The sequence below is a fragment of the Trichosurus vulpecula genome, chromosome 5, assembly GCF_011100635.1.
Source record: "Trichosurus vulpecula isolate mTriVul1 chromosome 5, mTriVul1.pri, whole genome shotgun sequence".
NCBI classification, from domain to species: Eukaryota; Metazoa; Chordata; class Mammalia; order Diprotodontia; family Phalangeridae; genus Trichosurus; species Trichosurus vulpecula.
The window spans coordinates 144,632,448-144,655,209 of record NC_050577.1 but is presented as its reverse complement, the minus strand read 5'-3'; positions in this window follow the sequence as shown (position 1 = coordinate 144,655,209).

The following is a 22,762-nucleotide window of genomic DNA, read 5'->3' as shown; positions in this document are numbered from 1 at the left end:
TGGTCTTAGACACTTACTAGCTGTATTACCCCAGATAAGTCACTTAATCCAGTGTGGGGAGCCGGCTATATCCTGTTTAGGCCTCTTAGACCTCTGCAAGGCAGGGTCAATTGAGAGTGGGTCTGTGCACGGCAAGGCAAGTTTTAGGATAAGAAGACGTGGCAAAGAAAACCCGCCTTCGTAGCTGATTATCTACATGGGAGATGACAGAAATGTTTCAGTCTGGTTATCTGTGTGGGAGATGACAGAAATGTTTTAGTCTGGTTATCTATATGGGAGATGACAAAATTGTTTCAGTCTGGTTATCTATATGCGAGGGAACATAAATGTTTCAATTTGGTTAGCCTTGAAGAAAAATAGTGTCTCATTCCCAGGAACAAGGAGATAAAAAACTTAACTAATGCTTTGTTGTACTCTTCTTAGAAGTCAGGATGACTCAGCAATTAACCTGTATAAAATACTGTCAGTAACTCCATTAAAATCAGTCTATAACCTGATCATACGACTCGTCTAGCCCCATGTTTGTGTCTTTTTGTGTCAATTACTTCATCATGTATTCACGCCACTGCTGGTACAACCTAGTTTGCCTCAGTTTCCTCATCTGTAAAATGAGCTGGAGAAGGAAATGGCAAACTATTCCAGTATCTTTGCCAAACGCCAAATGGGCTCATGAAGAGCCAGACATGACTGAAATAACTAATGAGCAACAGTAACAAATGCAATCTACTTACACTAACATTCATAAGAGTCTCATTTCTGGGGTGGCGATGGGATCATGTGATTTAGAGTTGGAAGGTATCTTGGATATCATCTCACAGAGGTTGAGTGAATCGTCCAAGCAGTTTGCAGAGCTGGGGGTTTAGATTCAGGTCCTCTAACTACAGATCCAGAACTCTGGGACTTTGGAGGTAGGTCTTAGCTGCCCAGACTAAAGCACTGTTTCGCACTTCTCTGACAAACAACCTCAATTCACCTGGTGGTCACGGAGAAGGAAATACATAGTTCAGGGGGGAATTTATAGGATTTGTTCAAACCTTCCCCAATGTCAGAGAGCAGAGTGATCACAGACATGGAGGAAAAATGTAATAGGCCATCGCTTCGAATCCTGAGTTCTCCATTATTAAAGGTCTTTAATTGAAGGCTGGATGGCCACTTGCCTAGTATGGGGCAGAGCAAATTCATGCTTCGGGGAAGGAGTACATTATGTGACTTCTGAGGTTTCTGCCAACTCTATGAATCCCTGATTCTGTGAATTGCTGGGCACGTATAGAGGAATAGGGAACAGATTAGTTTGGCCAGAGTGAAGAGTTTGAGTTGGGGAGTTGAAGGAAAGTTTGAAAGTTATATTGGAGCCAGATTGATGGGATAATAATTCTAAAGATAACAATTCACATTTATATAATTCTTTAAGATTTATGAAGCTCTTTCCTTATAATAATCTGAATAGGCAATATAAATCCAATGCTTTTTTCATTATGACCTAGTATAAGAACTTGTACATAAATGGTTCTATTAAAGTTGAGTATAAATCAAAGTTCTGAAATAAAATAGTAAATTGAATCTAGTAGAGGAGCTTGTCACTTAAAGGAATGCTTTGCAAATCACCTTTTAAAAACGAATTCAGTAGAGAATGGGAACTGGGTAGAGACCTTGGGGCACCAGTCCTTAGGACAGGGCTGGAGCAAGGAGGAATTCACTCAGGACTGGCTACCAAGAAAAGGAAGGTTGTTGTCTATTCCAACTATACCTGTCAGCTAGTTCTGCAGGTGCTTTGGGGTGAAGGAGTCTAAATGCTGTCAGAGTCCTCTAAATTCCATTCTTCTCACCCCAATCATGGTCCTATTGAATAGTTATGTTAAATGAATTATTTTGTAAAGCAAATAGTCACCTGTAGTGTATATTTATATTGATCAAAGCAAATGCAAATTTCTTCTATCAGATTTCCTTAAAGTGCAATACACTCGTCTTTTGTTTCTTTGGCTTAAACTCCACCTAGAATATTGCTAAAGATATTTTCTACAATACTTACCTTTCCTACAGTGATAGTTGGAATGATTCTTTTTTTTTTTAAAGGTCAAGATAGACAAGTCTATCACGGTCAAATCACTGAGAAGCTTCTAGAAGTATGGTTACAGTGAAGCAAGAGAGTTCAGCTCCTTGAGAGCAGGAATTAGTTTATTCTTGTATCTGGATTCCCAGCATCTATGTGGCTGGCACATAGTTGACACTTAATAAATGTTTGGTGATTAACTGATTCAGGAATGTCATTCCTCCAACATTAGCTCTCATTTGGAACGTGTTTTATCCATCTCTTTTTGGTAGACTAAAGAGCCCTACCCTCTTCCAAATGTTGGTTTTATTGATTTGTTTCTAGGATAAGTGCCAAAATGTAGCTCTTTCACTAATTTCCTTACAACAGTTTTCTGTTCTCTGTTCTCATCTCTGTCTCTCTGTCACTGTCTGTCTCTCCGTCCCTGTCTGTCTCTTCTCACTGTCTGTCTCTCTCTCACTCTTTCTTCCATATATATGATATAGATGATATCTAAGAATCCTTCCTACTCTAAATCATGTGATCCTCTGACCACATCAGAAAGGATACTCCTATATTATATAATGTGTATATATGGTGTATATATATATATGTATATGTACATATATGTATATGTACATGTATATATGTATATATGTATATATAATATTATACATATAATATATGATGCATCCAAAATCCTAGTATAATTTTAAGCTATTAAAGCTTAAGACATTAAGTCCTAAGACATTTGGTATAACACATATGCATGCACATATACACATATGTATATTATGGTTATACATGTGTATATGTATGTGTATATATATGCATGTGTATATGTATGTATGTGTTTATATATATATGTAAATATACACAATAGACACAAAGATTTATTGATTGATGAAAACTAAAAGGGTGTAAATCTTAAACTGGACTTCCTGGGGCTATTAGTTATGTTTCAAAATTGGGCTTTAGAGTCTCTTTTTTTTTATCATAGAACCACACAATTTGAAAATTAGAAATGACCTCAGGAGCCATCTAGTTCAACCCATATACAAAAAGAATTCCAGACCTACCACACCTAATAAGTGCTTATTCAGCCTCTTCTTGAAGACCTCTCAAGGCAGCCCATTTTGCTTTTAGACAGCACTGCCTGAATTTTATTCCTTGAAGCTTAAACTCTATCTCTAATTAATCCTTAATACCTCTAATGATGCCTGATTCCTAGATGTGCTAGGGCACATTTCATCTGATCACACCACAAATTGCATTGGATGTTAGTTAGGTGTTATTTCATAACACTGACATTGTATACGACTGGCATGGGGTAGGAGCTGTAGCATTCCTACAACCTCAGAGCTATCTTGAGGAAATGCCCATAGAGTGTCTGTGAGTGACTGGACTCAGGTTATTCCTTTTTTATCATAAGGAGATGAAATGTCATTTTCACTTAACCTTTAATAGTGAATTGGATTTTTTCATTTCTCCATCTTAAAGTGAATGATTCTGTACTCCATTTGCTGACCTCTCAAATCTCCCATCAGTCTATTACATGAGACAGTTCAGTTGAATCCATTTCATTCTATTTTTAATACCTTATCCCATAAAATTGTGCATATTGCAGAGAAGGCACATAGACTACAATTCCATAGAAGCTATGACTGTCTATATTTCTCTAAAAGATAAAAAAAATAATAAGCTACATAAAATTTGGATCAAGTCTTTCTTAAGATCTATCTCCAACTTCGTAACAACCTGGAAAAACCTACACGACATAATGCTGAATGAGCGGAGCAGAGCCAGGAGAACGTTGTGCACAGCCACAGACATATGGATTCCGTGAGGACTAACCCTGACATACTGCGCTCTTCTCAGCAACCTAAGGGGCAAGGACAACTCCAGGGGACTCATGATGGAGAATGCTATCTTCATCCAGAGAAAGAACTGTGAAGTTTGAATACAGAATGAGGCGCACTACATGCTCGCCTTTTCTGCTTCTCTTTTGTTTTTGTGCTTGGGTTTTTTTTTGTTTTTTTTTTTTTGGTTCTGTTTCTTCTTTCTCATGATTCATTCCATTGGTCAAAATTCTTCTCCACAACTTGACTAGTGCATAAATTAATCCAATGCGAAGTTATACAGGACAGTTATATGAGCTTCCATGCCGTCTTGGGGAGGGAGGGGGGAGGGAGGGGAGAAAATCTGGAACTCAAAACTATGTAGAACCATGTGTGGTAAACTAAAAATAAATAAATTAATTTAAAAAAAAAAAAAGATCTATCTCCAGCTAGTTCATTTTAATTGATGGCCTCCCCCTCCTTCCTAACCAGTCTATTGTTAGATTTCAATAGAACAGTTTAACTGGGCTCTCTGGATAGTCTGTTGCTAATGTGGAAAATATTATACTATTTTATATCATTTTTGTAATTTCAATAAAACTCAGGGCCTGAACTACTTAACCAGAAGAAAAGCCTGATCCTAACAGTCTCTTTGTTCTCTGAGTAAGCTCAGAGATATCTCTATCTTGTATCAACAAATCCAGATGGAGCATTTCTTGCTCTGTCCATGGCCATTAAGGGTGAAAACCTTGACCCCAGACACTATCTTGAATTACGTGACTTTTCCTTATCTTAATATTTTATGGGCATATACTTTGTTGTGGAATGTTAATGACCAATTAAACACAGAGATCCTGGGGTTGCAAATCCAATTGACACTTTGACAACTATCTAATTTGTTGTATTTACAATCTATTCCATTAAGGAAAATACTCTTCTTGTATCATGGTTAAACATACATGGGGGTCATAAAAATGAGGTCATACAGGCTTGCTAGCTCTGCTAAAATAACGTATATAAGTTTTCTCATTGCTTTGTTCAGGCAGCCAGAGTTTATACTCTGACTCCTTGTATGTACAAGTAAGCTAGCTCCGCTATGCTTTAAGGGAAAATAATAAACAACATGGATTTTTCTATCACCTAGCTCTGTTGTTTCCTTCAACCAAATTTTCAGGTTTAACACTAAATAATTTTCCAGTTGAATTTGGTGACATGATTCATTCACGGTCAATGTGCTCTAGTAAGCAAAAAGTGTAACCCAGTTGATATAGTCACAGAAGACCCATAATTTAATCATAAGGTGTTAAGGAGGTGTTAAACTAACTATAAAAATACTTCTATACCCTTTATGAAGTGCTAACACCTCTATGGTGAGTCAAGAAGGGAACAAAGCAATTGCCTGAGCAAACAAATTAGCCTGGTCTCCAAGGGCTTTAAATAGCTAAGCCCTAGCTAAACTGCAGCAGATGTTAGCAACTGGATGTTGAGAGTTGAAACCCTTATAAGCCCTGAGCTACTTGTGAAAGAGAACCCTGGGGAGAGGGGAGATAATCTCTCCTTCCTCTGCCTCCCCAATCAGCCACCTATCTTTAAAGGGGAACTACTAGACCAGTAGGAGACACTGCACCAGTGGGGAGTACTGACTCAGATAGCCCCAGAGAGAGGCATATATAGTCATCTGAGCGAGGAAGCCAATGTAGCTGGACTGCAGAATGCTTCTTAGAAAGGAGCAATTTGTAAGAACCCTGGAAAGAAAGGAAGGGGCCAAAGTATGAAGAGCTTTGAATGCCGGAGGAGAATTACCAGGGAGCCACTGTGTTCACCGAGTAGGGGAGTGATATTGTGCTTTAGAACTGGTCTTTATCAATATCGCTTTGGCAGCTGTGTAGAAGGTGGATTGGTAAGAGCAGATATTTGAGTCAGAGAAACCAACTAAGAGATTATTGCAGAAGTCCAGATGAAAGAGGATAGAGGGGTGTTAATACAGAGGCAGGACAGATGCTGGAGATATTGCAGAAGTAGAATCTACACGATTTGGCAACTGATTGGATATTGAGGAGAGTGAGGAGTAGAGGATGACTCAAGAATCATTCAAGCCTACCTTATTTAAGCCCCATTGAGTACCTAACAGCTATAATCAAGGCTGGCCCTGGAAAAGTGGACACTTCTTTAAAGGTATGTCCAATATCCAAAGTGATCAAAGTGTAGTGTTATGAGGAATTTGAAATTTTTAAATACAAATCAAAATTTTGTGGACTCTATGCCAAATTGTATGAAACAAATAATTCGAGCCAAAGGACTAGCAATTTACATCCTAAAAGTTTTTTTTAAGATATAAAAAGGCTCAAAAGGTGGGGACAGTTAGGTGTCATAGTAGACAAACCACTGGTCCTGGAGTTATGACGACCTGAGTTCAAATACAGCCTCAGACATTTACTAGCTATGTAACCCTGGGCAAATCACTTAATCTCAATTGCCTCAGAAATAAAATGTAAAAAGGCTCCAGGTTTACCATATAATCAACAAATTTAATTATTTTCTTTTATCTTGATTGACTTTCACGTTATGTTCCAGGCCCTGTGCTAGGCATGGAGGATACAAAGATAAAAGTGAAATAATTCCTGCCCAGAAAGAGCTTACAATTTAGCTAGAGGCATAAAATGTACATAGATAGGTATATTCTAAATATATGAAGGCACCAGCAGCAGGAGAATCCAGAAAGGCTTCCTGTAAGATGGTATTATTTGAGCTGAACTTTGACAGAAAGTAGAGATTCTAAGAGGTCTTGAGGAAGAAGTACATTCCAGGTATGGAGGAGAGCCATTGCAAAGGCCATGGAGACAGAAGATGGAGTGCTGGCTAGAAGCAAAAGTAAGATGGCCAGCTTGGCTGGACCATGATGTGTATAACAGGGCACTAGTGCATAATAAGGTTGGAAAGACAAGCTGGAGCTCAGATGGTAAGGGCTTTAAAATGCCAAGAAGAGGAGTTTATATTTGATCATAGAAGTAATAGGAAGCCCTTGGAGTTTATTGAGTAGTTGAGTGTTACAGTCAGACTTGTGCTTTGGGAGAAATACTTTGGAAACTGTGTGGAAAGGATGGTGGAAGAGAATCTGGGATATCAGGGAACCTATTGTTCCCTGATCAGGGAACTTAGACACAAGGCAGATATGCTCTTACAGGGAACAAGACAGGAAATCACAGTTATTGGGAATAGAGTGTAAAGTCGCAGAAAAACACTAAACCCCCTAGCTACTGGTCAAGAAGAAAATAGTATCACCCTTCTGCAAAACATGGTGGGCCATTGGGTCATCTGTCTCTCCTTTCCTAATCCTTTCTCTCATAGTTCAGGTAGTGTTTGGCACAATTGGGAGAGCAATGAGATAAGAAGATTGTAAGGAAAGAAGCATAAAAAGGTGGACCAGGGTAGAAAATATGGGCATGGAAAAATAGTTTTGAACAAGGGAAAGAAAGGAATACAGAATGAAGGAGAAGAGAATAAAGGTACTGAGCTCTAAATTTCAATAACTATTTTCATTCATACGGCTTCTTGTTCAATTATAAATATAATTTATTTCCAAGGATTTTGATGAATATTAATACATACATACACACACACATATATATATATGTGTGTATATATATATATATATACATATATATATATATATATATTGCAGTCCTAAGGGAAACCATCCAAATCTTTTCATTTCAACTGTGTTTAAGAGGAATAGAATTAATATATATGTATATATATATATATATGTATACACATATATAGGTTTAAATACACATACCTAGTGTTGTTCATTCACTAAAAGTATTATTTTACATTACTGTGAACAATCATCCATAAAGTAAAAATGTCCTTACATCTGAAAAAGTTCTGAATTGTTTCAAGAAATTTGGAGACAATTTTAAAAGTTTCATCATTTTAGTCAAACCATATTATACGGATCTTCTTTTGCTGGCTTAAATATTTTAACATTCTAGCCTACAGCACATTGCTGAGTTCTAATGATTGTAAATTCTGATGTGCCACTAGAGTTTTCATTAAAGTTTAACTTCCATAGTCACAGTCTTCTTTGGTACAAATTAAACAGGTGAAATGATTCCTTATATTTTAATAAAGTAATGAAAATCTAATGACCATACCTAGCTGGAGCTCAGTTCTTTTCACAGAAAAAATGAATTAATCTTAAGCACATATATCTATGCAGCCTCATGTTTATATATACTCTTTACGTAGCTTGCTTAATTGAGGATAACACTTACAAAAGCCTTAGATAAGGTGTAAATTACTTTTGAGGGCATCTGGTCCAACCCCAAATCTCAAAAGGGATTCCCTTTAATGCATCCCCCTAGCAAGTGGTATAATACATTTTACTTTGATTACTAGAAGAATTTTAATTGTTAGAATTTTTTTTTTACTGTTATTAAGGCAAAAGTTGCCTTTGTACAATTTCTACCCATTTATTCTAGTTCTGCCTTTAGGTGCCAAGCAGAACAAGGACCTCTTCCAAAAAACAACCCTTCAAATGCTCTAAGACAACTTTCCTGTATCTCCTGTAAATTAAATTGGGCACTGTAAGGTTTATTTTACATTTCACATTTGTGGGAAGGACTAAAGTTGTCACTAAAGTTGTCTAGTTGTGACTAAAGTGAACTATGTAAAATTATATACTAGAAGCCTATCTGACTGCAACTCATCAGCCTGCCTGAAATTCTCACTATTGGTATGATTCCAAGGTTGTGGGTGGTGGTGGGGAAAGGAGTAAGCATTTTAAAAACACCTACTATGTGCTAGGAACTGTGCTAAGCACCTTTACAAATATTATTTCATTTGATTCTCACAACAACCCTGTGAAAGTACATGTACTATTATTATCTCCACTTTACACTTGGGGAAACTGAGGCAAATAGAGGGTAAGTGACTTGCCTAGGGTCACAAAGCTAGCAAGTGTTTGAGACTGCTTTTGAACTCAGGATGCCCTAACTGCCAGCCTAGTGCTCTGTTCACCGTACCTTCAGATGCCATCTCCTTTTCTAATCTCTATATAAATCTCCACTGTCCTCCCTTTGTGTTGGCTGTCCCCCTATGCCTGGAACATACTCCTTCATTTTTGCCTCTTAGAATCTTTTGCTTCCTTTAGAACCAAATTGAAATGCTACCTTACACATTTAGTCTTTTTTGACTCCCCCAGCTACCTTTGTCCTCCTCCCCCAATTACTGTATGTACTATTTTGTATATACTTATGTAGATGTATGCATATTGCATTCCCTGATTGAATGTATGTTTCTTGAGGACATAGATAATTTCTTTGTATCCTCAATGCCTACTAGCACAGTGCCTGGCACTAAGCAGTACATAGTAGGCACTTAATAAATGCTTATTGATTAATTAAGGGACTCTTTGGAGACATACATTTTAACTGGATTTACGACACTATAGGATTTAAGAATTAGAAGAGATCTCAGAGATTATCTAATTCAACCCCCTCATTTTACAGATTAGGAAACTAAAACAGGAAAAAGCACCTTTTCCACATACACGTGCTCACACACGCCAAACCAAAATGCCAGGGTCACAGAGGCAATTAAGTGGCAGAGCTGGGATTTGAATCCTAAGTCCTCTGTTGATTCCAAATTCAGTCTTCCATCATATCATCCCAGGGAATATAACATACCAGCTGTTGCAACAATCCGGCTAGCAGCTGCTGTGGGGGTATAAAACCAAGAACAATCAGCTCACAGAATGCTGCAAGCCCAGGTTCTTTTGATCTGCTTTACTAAGGAAAGCAACGTTAAGGGGTTAACAATCTTTAATCCAGCATACAAATATCATTCACTTAGTTCAGGGGAAAAAGCCAGCACCCTGAACTTCAGCATAAATACAAATTACAAACATCAGCAGACAGACTTTGATTCAAATCCCAATTCATAGTTACCAGAGTTTAATCAAGTCCGAACATCCGGCAAGCTGGAGGGCTCTTAACTACAGCTGCCCAGAGTCTCCACATCAGCTCGCCACCAAGAGTGAGAGCCCTAAGCAAATAGCTCTGTCTTCTCTTTTTATGCACTCTTTAGCCATCATCAAACGTCATCTGAGCAACCAGAACTTAGGCTCTTATTATTGGCTTTGGAGTTAGCACCTCCCTTCACTGGCCCCACCTGGAGCCCCACCTTAGTTACCAATTCACAGCCACATAGGCTTAGCACCTAATAAATAGGGGTTTGAGGCCTGGGGTTTAGTACCTGGTAAGGCTCAATCAAAGACACCCAAGTTAATTGATATTACACCAGCACAGAATTATTTAATCTGAAAAATCGATAGCCCCTACCTTATTTATAAAAGATCTGGGCTTCTAGGGAATAGGTTGCAAGACAGATGATGATATGATGATTGTGTACAAGTATGATGATGGGGAGGGTGAAGAGTAAAATTTGGAGAATAGGGAGCTACCTGAGTCCCCACTGGAATGCCCCGGTGTTGGACATAGTATAGGGAAAAGGAGTAAAGAAAAAGAAGGGTTGGGAGTGCTGAAAATAAACTTTGCCTACATGACAATTTCAAGTAGGGCTTGTAGGGATAATTACAGTCAGTTTAAAAGGTGAGCAAAATTATATTTCCCTTCCAGGATTTTTATATGATATAAACATGTGATGTCTATGGAGAAAGGGAAAAAAAGTTAAACCTCTTTTGGTAATGAGGGAGAAGAAAGAGGGGAATGGATGGAGTCATTCAGAAAAGATGACTTTCGAGTTTACTGACCACTATCTTACAGAAACTATTTAGACCTAAATTCCAAAGCAAAACTCCTCAAGTGCTGGTGACAGGTTATTTCTTGCCCTTGGGGCTCCTGTGACATAAATTTGTGAACAAGGGAAGTAAAATTAATATTTTAAAACTCCTTTTATTAAAATATTAAATATTAACAGGGCAGTATATTTATATTCTTAGAGTATCCATTTCTTTATCATTTTGAGACTAGAACACATCCAAGTTTATCATAATAAAAGCCATTTGATGATTTGCTTATCAAATCTAAACCAGCCATCACCAAAGTAAGGTTAGGTAGATGTTACCCAGAACAGCCAAATTTCCAGTTCATGAATGTCAATGGCTCTGTGACTCAATGGGCTGCTATAAACCTATGAAGAGACTCTGGGAAAAGAAGTTCAAAGGAAATAGATTCAGAAGGAATTTTGGAAATCATGTAGTCCAATTCCTGAATAGCTGAAGCCCCCCCCCCCAAAGTGAATTAATTTGCCCAAGGACATGAAATTGCTAGCAAAGGAGAAAATAGAAGCATGTGATTTCCACTTACTGGTCTTACTCCAAGTAATGTAACCAATAACTATTAGGAAATCTAGGCTGTACAATCTCTATATTTGAAGAGTTTCTGTGGCCATCCCTCCCTGATGTTCACCTGAGTCTACAAGCATTTATTAAGTACCTATTACATACCAGACACTATTCTAAGTGTTGGAGATGGCTTGGATCTGCGTAGAAGCCTTACTGAGTTAGGAGTCAGCAACACTTCTTGTAAGAAATTGAGTTATTTGTCTAGGAGCCAGCTCAGATGAGACCCAAAGGTTGTTGTATAACATGTAAGGATAAATAAGGGAAGAGGGCAGCCATGTCTGAAATCAAGAGAGAGTTTTGGTTCAGCCTCTCTTTAAAACTCTCATAAACTCGTAGACCCTTCTACAAATTCTCTGTCTGCTATAGGGCTCAAGCAAGCTCAATTCCTCTTCTATATGACAGTCTTTCAAATATTTTAAGGCATCAGTCATACTTCCCCTAAACCTTAACTTCTGTAGGTTAACCATCTTGAGTTCTTTTTTGTTTTCTTTCTTTTTTTGTGAGGCAATAGGGGTTAAGTGACTTGCCCAGGGTCACATAGCTAGTGTCAAGTGTCAGAGGTCACATTCCTCCTGACTCCAGGGCCACCAGGGCCACCACCTATCTGCCACTCTAGTTCTTTTAACATATCCTCCAACAGCATTTTGAACCCCCTCAGTATCATAGTTACCTTCCTTGAGTGCATTCCATACTTTCAATGTCTTTTAATTCAATTTAAAAAATATTAAGCATCTTTTACATACAAGGTACTTAGCTATGGGAATAGAAAGATGAAAAGTAACACACTGCCTGCCTTCAAGGAGCTTACTATCTAATGGGGTTGGGAGTGAGATGCAGTTAAGACAAATATACAAATAAGAATGATATAAAGAATAATGTGGAAAGGGGTCTAGATAAAGCAATAGAAAAATTAAGGATGTAGAGACCATTTTCAGATGATCAAGGAAGATTTGAAGGAACTGAGATTTGAGATAGACATTGAAGGAAAACAAAAAGTCCAGTAGGTAGAGATAAGAAAGAGAATGTTCCAGGCACAGAGGCAACAGACAACAGAATGAGATTGAGGTCGTAACAGAGATAGGAAGAGACTATTTGATGAAGTCCAAGATCTTTATCCAGAATAGATCTTGTGTATTATGGTACTTCAGCTAGGGCATATAGTGAAATAACGTGGAAAAGTAGGTTAGTGTCAGAGGGTAGAGATACTTAAGTGGTGAACTAAATGAACAACTGTATTTACAAACTAAAGAGTTTGTATTTTTTAATGTTCCATGAAGAGGCAAACACAAATCAAACTCTGGTGTGTTCAAGGAATACCCTGGGTGGGCCCTGAGTCAAAGAGAGTTGTGAATGGTGCCTCCAGCATTGTTCTTAGCCTGTGTGAACCTACAGTTTGATTCTGAGCTGCAGATTAAAAATCTGCAAAAAAAAATTTTTTTTAAATCAAGGTCACCAGCCTATAATTTTAAAAATATGCCAATACTAAGGTACTTCTCCCATCGTCCATGATTTTCCAGAGATCACTGACAGTGGCTTAGCAATCACATATGTGTATTTTTTTCCAGGACCCTGTGATATAGTTCATCTAGCTAAGTGACTTGGACATATTAAAAGTAGCTAGGTTTCTTCATACCATCTTACTTCACTTCTGGCCGTTTTCCTTCTGTTGTTCTTCTTGGTAGAGAAAAAAAAGAGAATATGGACAGAGTAGTGCTACCTTCTATCAGATGCAGGTTAGTCAGATTTGTTCCCTCACCATTTCTTATTCAAATTGGGAGAGGGAAGACACATTAGCAAAGATAAAAAACCACAGTGATAGATAGGTATAACCACTGTGTACCAAATAAAATATATTTGTCTAGGTGTATATGCTTATAATTAACTTAATTGTTATATTTGTAAATGCATTGGTTCTTCTTCATAATGGGCATATGAGTAGGTTGATTACTTACAAGTTTAAAGAAATGTACCCATTAGGACTATCATGGAGCCATTCATGTCCATTCTGCAGGCTGAGAATTTGTTAGCTCTTAGTTGAACATTATAGGTGCTGTTATCCATATGAGAATCAGGACATGAATAGGGAACCAGCTAACTGCAAGGTAAATTGTTATGTGCGCCCATTGCACTCATTATGTTATTTTTAATGCTATCAATAGATTATAGTTAGATTAATTCCTTGAGCATGAGCCCTGCCTTAATCCCTTGAACCCATAAATGGACAGTTATCTTCTGTCATACATTATCATCTTTCCAAGTAAACTGGGTACTGGTCTTATCTCTTCTTTTGCCTTCTTCTTGCTCCAATATAGCTAAAAAATCCTTTTCTTTTTGTCTTTTGCATCTATCATCAGTTTCAATTTGCTTTATGTTTTTTGTCTTCCTCACACTATTCTTACAGGAAGACTTGCCACTCTTTCATATTCATCCTCAATTGTAAGTTTGTCATTCTTGCTTTTAGATGTGGTTTTATCATGACCTCAGCCATGAGTTCCCTGTAATAAACAAATGGCTGTCTTTTTTTTTATTTTTTTGCTTTTTGGCAGGGCAATTGGGGTTAAGTGACTTGCCCAAGGTCACACAGCTAGTACATGTGTCAAGTGTCTGAGGCCGGATTTGAACTCAGGTCCTCCTGACTCCAGGGCTGGTGCTCTACTCACTGCGCCACCTAGCTGCCCCTATATTTTCTTTTGGTTTTTTTTTTTTTTTTTTTTTGCTTTTTGGCAGGGCAGTTGGGGTTAAGTGGCTTGCCCAAGGTCACACAGCTAGTACATGAGTCAAGTGTCTGAGGCCAGATTTGAACTCAGGTCCTCCTGACTCCAGGGCCAGTGCTGTACTCACTGCGCCACCCAGCTGCCCCAAATGGCTGTCTTTTTGTACACCTCTTCTTTCTTTTTAGGAAGAGTAACTCAGTACAATAATTCTAATTATAGTTTCTAATGTAGCTTTAGCTCTGATTTTTGAAAGAAATTTTTGATTTTTGAGTAGCTCCAATATTTACATACCACCTTTTGGGAGATAATTATAAAGGACTCAAGTTCCTTGAGGACAGGCATTTTTTGGTTTTATCTTTGTATTCCTAGCAAGTGCCTGGTGTGTAGCAGGCTTGTTAAATGAGTGAACTGTTTTAGAAGTAAGTGTACTAGTCAAAATTACTCCAAGGAACTTCTGGAGTGGGTCTAGGTATAAGGCATAGGTTAAATGGTAATGTGAAAAGTGCTTTAGCTGTGATCTACAGATTCCAGTTCATTGGGCAGAAAGGCCAAGTACCCTTAATTTGAATCTCTAGCTTGGGGCTAATAACCATATTTGGGTCTGACAATCATTTCAGATAATTTGAAAGCCCAATAAGATCCAAAGCCTGAAACTAATCAACCAAATTGCTTTACTTTGTTCTAAAAATGCCCTTTCCAGTGTCAGCAATTTCAAAGACCAGATAAGGTTGACCAGATAAGGAGTATTCTTCCAGATAAGCCAGAATAGTGGAACTTCTCTTGTCTTGATATCCTAGGGGCATATGCGTATACAAGAACACAGACATCTGTGTTTCTCATAATTTCCAACTAACAATACCTTGTCAATTGTCTTGTCAATTTGTAACACATATGGAGACCACAAGTCTGAGGGACACAAACATCCTGACTTGTGATCGTTTTGAAATGTATTTAAAACTATTCATTCTTTTGTCAGACAGTCAGAATTTATGTTCTGGTTGGATGCAGTGCGTATCTGCTACCTTTAAGGGAATAAACAATATGAATTTATAATCGCCTAGCCTGTTTGCCTCTTTTAACCAAACTTTCAGGTCAACAGGTCCAAGATGTATATTCTGGTAGAAAGATGAACATCACAGTAGTAAGATATATACTTATTTATAGTTAAGCACATTGGAATGCACTCAAATCATTGTATTCAGAAATCTTAAAATATTTTTTCAATCTTATTTCTGGAAGTTAGAGTATGAAAAACTAATCATTAGTCGGTTAGATTGTGTTAGCATTCAATGTGGATAACCTCACATAGTGAAGGGACAATAAATAGCCAAGTGGAGAGGAAAGAAAAGACCCCCAAAAGGGAATATTTAAATAAGCAGTGTATAAGAAGATCTGAGAAAAATAAGCAGTTCTATACTAAGGAAGCAAGATCAGAGAGAAAAAAAAGTCCAGAGCTGATCCAATTGAATATCCCAACTTACAGTATCATCTTTCTTTCTTGTGCTTTGATTAGACTTTTAAAAAACCTTTATTGTACTTTGATGTAAAGGAAGATCACAGGTGATCATGATTTCACAATGCCCACTGCTTCAGAAATATAATATTCATGATCCTTTTCTATGCTTCTGGCCAATTCAAGCACTCAACTTTTTGTTCCATTGTGAACTTAGGTCTTTTAATGAAACTAAAAGAGCAAACAGCCTTCCAAAGAAATTTTCCTTAAATAGATAAAGCTATCTAAGAGACAGGAAAGGAAACGTTTATTGAGCAGTTATCCAAGTGGGAATTCAGTTGTTACTTAGTACAAAAAGTATCTCATACAGAGCTTCTTTAGTTGGACCTACTAAAGATACTTCTGTACATCAATTTATGCATAGTCTATGTGATATGAGTACTCCCTCGATTTATGCAGATCTCATCCCATTCATATGTGTGATTCTTGTCCAAGTCTTTTCACAGATCCTCTCTGTGTGAGTCTGAGACCACTACTCACATTAAAAATTGACAGAGACCATTCTTGAGAAAAGGCAAAAAGTAATTTATTTCTTTCTCATGAGAAAGGACACACCCCAGCATGGCCCAAGATGATGCCAGCAGTGTGTGCGTCTTGCATATAGCTCAACGCAAGTTATATAGACCTTAATGCAGAGTTCCCCCCACCCTCCCCACTGGCTCCTCTTCCTATTGACTGGGTTTGGAGCTCACATTCTAAATGTGGAATCTTTTCACAGCAACAGAGGACAAAGAACAAAGATACAGGTGTGAGACCAGGGACTAGTATTTAGCAAAAAGGGAGTAAACGCTAGATAAACAGGATCTTGCAGGTGTCTGTCTACTGATATAATTTCTTATCTCTACTTTCTCAGCAAAGCGGTTTCTAAAAATATAGAAGGGGTGCAGGGTGGGGTGGATGGTAGGAGAGGTAAGGTCTTGTCCCATACTGAGGGGGTTTCCCTTCAACCTTCTGAAGATCCCTCACACCATTATTGATAAACTTCCTTTACTCCCCTATTCTCTTTCTCATCTGAATTCTTCCCCTTAACCATCACCCCTTTAAGTAAATATGGGATTGATCAACACATTGACAAATCAAAGAGGCAGTTCCCTTTATAAACACTGATACAGAGACCCAAAAGAAAACAATAATTTTATTGTCCCTTTAAGATTCAAAAAGTCTTTTCCTATACAGCTGTCTGGCAGGGAACATCGTCAATGAAGTCCTCTGGTCCTTGGTATTTGTTCCAGCTATCTCCAGCACAGCGTCTCAGCATCTTCTTGTCTTCTTGTAGGAACCGGCTTTCTGTCCCTTCTCTTAAAAAAAGTGACCTTAGCACAATTTTAAACTACTGTTTCTAATCCTCATAACCCTGATAGTTTTTACAAACTCAAAATTGGAACCATGGCCAATTGTCATGTTTAAGAAATTCACATCAGAACCCAGTGTCTTACACTTTACATTAATCCATTATTAATTTCCTCACCAGGAGGATGAGATTTCACTTAAGGAATTAATAACAGGCTCCAGTACATACATAAATATATTAACTAATTTTAACACAGTACATAAAAAATCTTAAACTTTGAGTCATGCCATGTTTCTTTTTATGGAATTTACAAAATAAACCACAAGCCATTCTTCTTTTTTTAGCATTATTAATTGTAACAAAACTTTAGACAAGCATGATATTAATCAAATAACAAAACAATATTCTCACAAGCCCTTGACCTAATTGTCTCCATACCATTACCAAGAATTAAAGGATGCTAACTCATACAGGAACACACACAGGAACACTGGTCCCAGTCCTATAGTAACCTAAGATGTCCCATAATCAATTATTTGAGTAAATTTGTTACTGTACTTACAAAACCTTCCGATTATAGATTAGAGACTCATCAGTTATCAGTCCTTTTAGGTCTTTGAATAGCAAATTCCAATAATCCGTTTAAGGTTTGACTATAGTCTCACATTGCTTAAGGAACATCTCCAAAATGAGCCCTAAGTAGCTCGCATGCATTTCCACCCTCATTCGTAAGGCCTTACTAAGTTGGTGCAAAAGTCCTTAAGTAACACAAATTCCAGAGTCTTATCAAGAAATTAAATTCCTAGTTATCACAGAATCCCTAAATATCACAAAGTTCCTTAGTCAAAAGGTGTTGTAATAGAATCTCACATTGGTAACAGTAAGAGATTGATTACAGGAAAAATACTACTGCTCTTAGAATCCTTTTAAACAAAGGGAACATCTTAAGGTGAGTCTTAAGTAGTTTGCATAAATTTCTGCATATGTTCTAGTTCTAGACAGTGTTACATAGAACTTAATTTTCTTACCTTTGTTCAGTTCTCCACAACTTGTGGTCAGCAGGCAGTTTACAGCCCTCGGGCCGCTTGCCACAAGCCAAGAGATTTTATGAGGCCCTCAAAAAATGTAGAGGAAAATATCTTTTTTATGTAGAGGAAATCCTTTGGTGTGCCACAAACACCTCACAAGCGGCCCACAGGCTTCAGGTGGTGCAGGCCTGCCTGAATTCCATAAAGCTCTATATAGTTAAAATTCACTCAGCATATTGCCCAAGCAAAAGAAACCTTTCTGCACAATTCAATTCAATTCAAAAGGATTTAACCCCAGGCTCTGACTCCAAATTTAGTGTTGCTCCCCTCCCCCCACAAAATCACAGAGATTGTTAATAAAAATTAATTAAGTGCCCATGTTGAGGGCTAAATGATAAATATAATAGAGTTGATTTTCAATCAATAAATTGATTTTCTCTTTTGAGTCTTGAGTTAAAGAGGAAGGGTCTAGCCAAATTAGGGAATTTCCCAGACCACTTCTGAGGAAGGAAGGAAGAGGAAGGAAGAAGAGCCCATACACCTACATATTCACACATATAATGCATACATATACATTAGACACATACACACGTGTGTATAATGCACTTGTATATATGTGGGTATATTTATGTATGTACACATATAAATAGATCATGTATATGTATACAAATATATATGAGAGAGAGAGACAGAAACAGACAGAGAGAGAGCTCTTCTCTACACTGCCTGGGGTCACACTCCTTGAAACTACTCTCTGCCTGGACTATTTCTGGTCCCTGCTGGATATCCTGTTTCTCAATTATATTTGTTGCAAGACACCATGGTTTATGGGGCTGAGGAACAAAGTAGAGAAGAAAGAAATCTCCTTCCGTACTTTGGCCCTATAGCAATCATTCTCTACAAAGCTCTTCTGCATCAACTGTTCCAACTCTCCCCAGAGATGAAAAAGCATAGCTTTTTAAAAACCACCTGGGACATGGTCAGTCTTTGGCCAATCAAGGGCAAACCACCCTTTTAACTCCATTAGGAAAACTTCTTTGAACTTAGTAAAGGAGTAACAGGGCAGACAGGTCTTTGCTCTTTCCTTAACATGTTAATACCCCATCACTTCTCTTACCTGCACCTTACTTCCTTACTCCCCGTAATTACATTAATAGACTGGGGCGTTGCAGGGGAAGAAGGGAGTGAATAACCAACTCCCCTCAACTATATATGAAATGAGAAATTATGATTAAATATTCCTTAAAGTCCCTTCTAGCCCAGTCTGTGACTATACATCCTCTATAACTTATTCATTTTTTTTTAAATTAAGATTTTTTATTTTTAGTTTGCAACATTCAGCTCTGCATGTTTTTGAGTTCCAGATTTTCTTCCCCTCCCTCATCTCCCCCCTACCCACCGCCAAGATGGCATGGAATCCAGTATATCTTCTACATATACTTTCACATTAAACTTATTTATACAATAGTCAAGAACAACTCATTCAATTAAATTCATTTCCACAAGCATTTATTAAATGTCTAGTCAGTCAGCCATTAAGTCAATTAACATCTCCAAATGTGTGCCCAGTCATTGATTTAAGTTCTGAGGATACAGAGAAAGGCAAAAACATGATTCTGACTCTTGAAGAGCTCAAACTCTAATGGGAAACTATGTACATACAATTATGTACACAGAGAGTATAAATGGGAGGTAATATTGGGAGAAGGCACCAGCAGTGTTGGGAGGAGGAGGAGGGGAAGACCAGGAAAGGCTTCTCACACAAGATGGGATCTTAGTTGAATCTTAAAGGAATCTAGGGAAGCAGAGGCGAGTAGGAAAAGTATTCCAAGCTTGGAGGACAGCCAGAAAAGGCATGGATTTGGAAGATAGAGTGTAGCAGGCTAGGAACAGCAAGAAGGCCAGTGTCTGTACTATACACCAATCCCTATTAGGTTCTGGCCATGCAAAGATAAAAATAAGCAGTCTTCTGCTCTCCAGAAGCTTACATTATCTGAGCAGGGGAAACAATACGCACACAGATAAAGAAACAAAATACATACGAAGTAATTTGGAGGGTGATGGGGAGGAAGCACTAATAATCGATTCAAAAGCATTACTCTTCAAATACAACATTCAGAAGTTCAGCTCAATTTATCATTCTCTTAGAAAAGCCGAGGCTCAGCCTCAGAGAGATTGTTGAAGATTGTCAGAAACAAGAATATCACACATAAATGAGGCTGTATTTCTTTTCTGTTATGTTCCCTAAGGTGCTAACATCAAAATGGGGCTTCTAGGGCAGTCCAAATGAGAATTCAGAAAGATCATTAACTCCGAAACAAGCAATGTAGGAATTTACATGCAAGAAACGACTATCATTAAGACTGTAGTGAAAAGACCAATTATCCTCCAAATGCTCTGAGCTACATATTACTCAGTAGCAAGAGTGATAGTCAAATCCAGTGGGCATTAAAGCAACACTTTTCAGCTTCCTGGGGGCTTCTAGAGGTTCTCTTATAAATATTCTTTTTAACTCAGGGCACAGAACTTCAAGGGATTGTGCCTTTAAAATAAAAAGGCATCAATAATTCACTATCACAGTTAACCAAAGCAGATTCACAATTGGCCAGACATGTTTTGGCCCACCATGGGATGGACAGGGCAGCAAACACAGGGAGAAAGCCAGGAAGGCTGTTTCACAACCAGTGAATTGAATCATCTTTGTAGGGCACAACAGGTAGCTTCTTTTAGTGGTCCTCTCCAGTATTCAGAGGAAGAAGGGTACAGGAAGCAGCAGTCATGGAACACAATGTCTGCCATGCATGTTGAATACATATGTATAAATGGTCCCATACAAGTATCCAGAGCTATGCATCCTATAGAGGCATATACATATATGTTAAGAACCTGTGATTTTCTGGATGAAGGAACTTTCTTTACACATGTATTGACTTGCTCATGGTCACACAGCTCGGAAGTGTCAGAGCAGTACTGCACTCTGCTACCATACCACACTGCCTCTTACATACATATGTATGTATGCACATGTGTACAAAAGTGCTTGCATATACAGTGCATATATACATATACCATGCATGCAAATCACATACATATGTACACACATGCACACATACTGTATATACATGCATTATACATACACATATATAAAATATGCTATATACTATAATACATATATGTACACAAAGCATGCATATAATACATATTTATACATGCATATACATACCTATATTGCATAGATATGCACACATATACACAACATATATACATGCACACATATATGTGCACATATGTGTATATGTATAATATATGTTATATGTGTATATATTATATACCTTTCTCTGTCTCTCTTCTCTGTCTGTCTGTCTGTCTCTCTCTCTCTCTTTCTCTCTCTCTCTCTCTCTCTCTCTCTCTGTGTCTCTCACCTGGATCTGTAATTTCATCAGTAGAAGGAACTCTGTGGATAAGAAAATTCCCTCCACCAGTGCGGATCCATACTTTTTCTACAATTTACAGTCTCAGATGGTTGCTGGGAGCACTGAAAATCTAAATGGTTTGTCTGGGGGTCACAGAGCTGGTATGTATGTGTCAGAAGCAGGAGCTGAACCTTTCTATCCACAATGCCATGCTGCTTCTATAATACACACACGCACGCACACATGCACTTATACATGGGATGGTTTTATGGATCACGCCTATACTCTGCAGCTATACATGCCTCAGCTCTTTCCTCTTTCTGATCTGTCCTTCAAACTGACACCAGAAAAACCTTTTTTTCATTCTGAGAACTGATTATGTCATTTTTCTGTTCAAAACTCTTCAATGGCTTCCTACCGTTCACTGAGTAAAGTTTAAACATTTTTTTTTGCCTGGCATTCAAGACCCTCCAAAATCTGTCATCCTTCTGTCTCTGATACTTATTGGCTGCATAACAAGCCTCTTAAAGTCCCTGGGCCTCAGTTTCCTCATCTGTAAAATGAGGGGGTTAAGTTGGATCGCCTCCAAGCTCCGTTCTAGCCTTATCTCATATTATTTCCCTTTATCCACTCCGTGGTTCAGGCAAATTAGACTACATTCTGCCCTTTGTACATGCTGTACTCTCCTGCCTCTGTGCTTTTGTAGGGACTGTCAGGTTTTATGCCACTTGGATGGGTCAAATATTTTGGGGGGAGGAGGGGGAAGAACAGGCTATGAACCTATGATTAATATCTACAAGATTCCATTAGCCTTCTTCCCCATCCAACTTCTGCCTTGAAGGGCAGGCTAGCGATTCCCTAAAAGGCAAGGAAATTCTCCCCAGGATTCGCTTATCCTAATGGACTAAAGCTCAAGCTACTACTCCTGGCAGCTAGATGGTTCAGTGGATAGAGTGCTGGGACTGAATGACCTGACCTCAAATCTGGCCTAAGATACTAGCTGTGTGACCCTGGACAAGTCAGGTAACATCTGTTTGCCTTAACTCACTGGAAAAGAGAATGGAAAACCACTCAAGTACCTTTGCCAAGAAAACCCCACAGAGAGTATGGTCCACAGGGTCATGAAGAGTCAGACACAACTAAACCACAAGCACAACACTACTATTAATGCAGCTTCCTGGGAGCCTTGGGGATACAGACATAGCTTCCAGGTCACCTCAAGATGTAAAAAGGCTCATCCCCATGAAGTCAAGAACCTCCTTACTAGACAGATAACATTTCATATGGAGTTGAGGGGAACCCAAGTCTACTCAGAAAGGGCTTTACAAACATTATCTCATTTTATCCTCATAACAACCCTAGGAGATAGGTGCTATTATTATCCCCACTTTACAGAAGGGGAAACTGATGCACAAAGGGGTTAAAAGCCTTGCCCAGGGTCATACAATTAGTAAGTGTCTGAAGCAGGATTTGAAATCGAGTCTTCTGGATTACAGGTCCAGTGCTCTATCCACTGGTCCACCTGGCTATCTGACAACTGTAATATTAAAGTATTCTCCTTTCATCT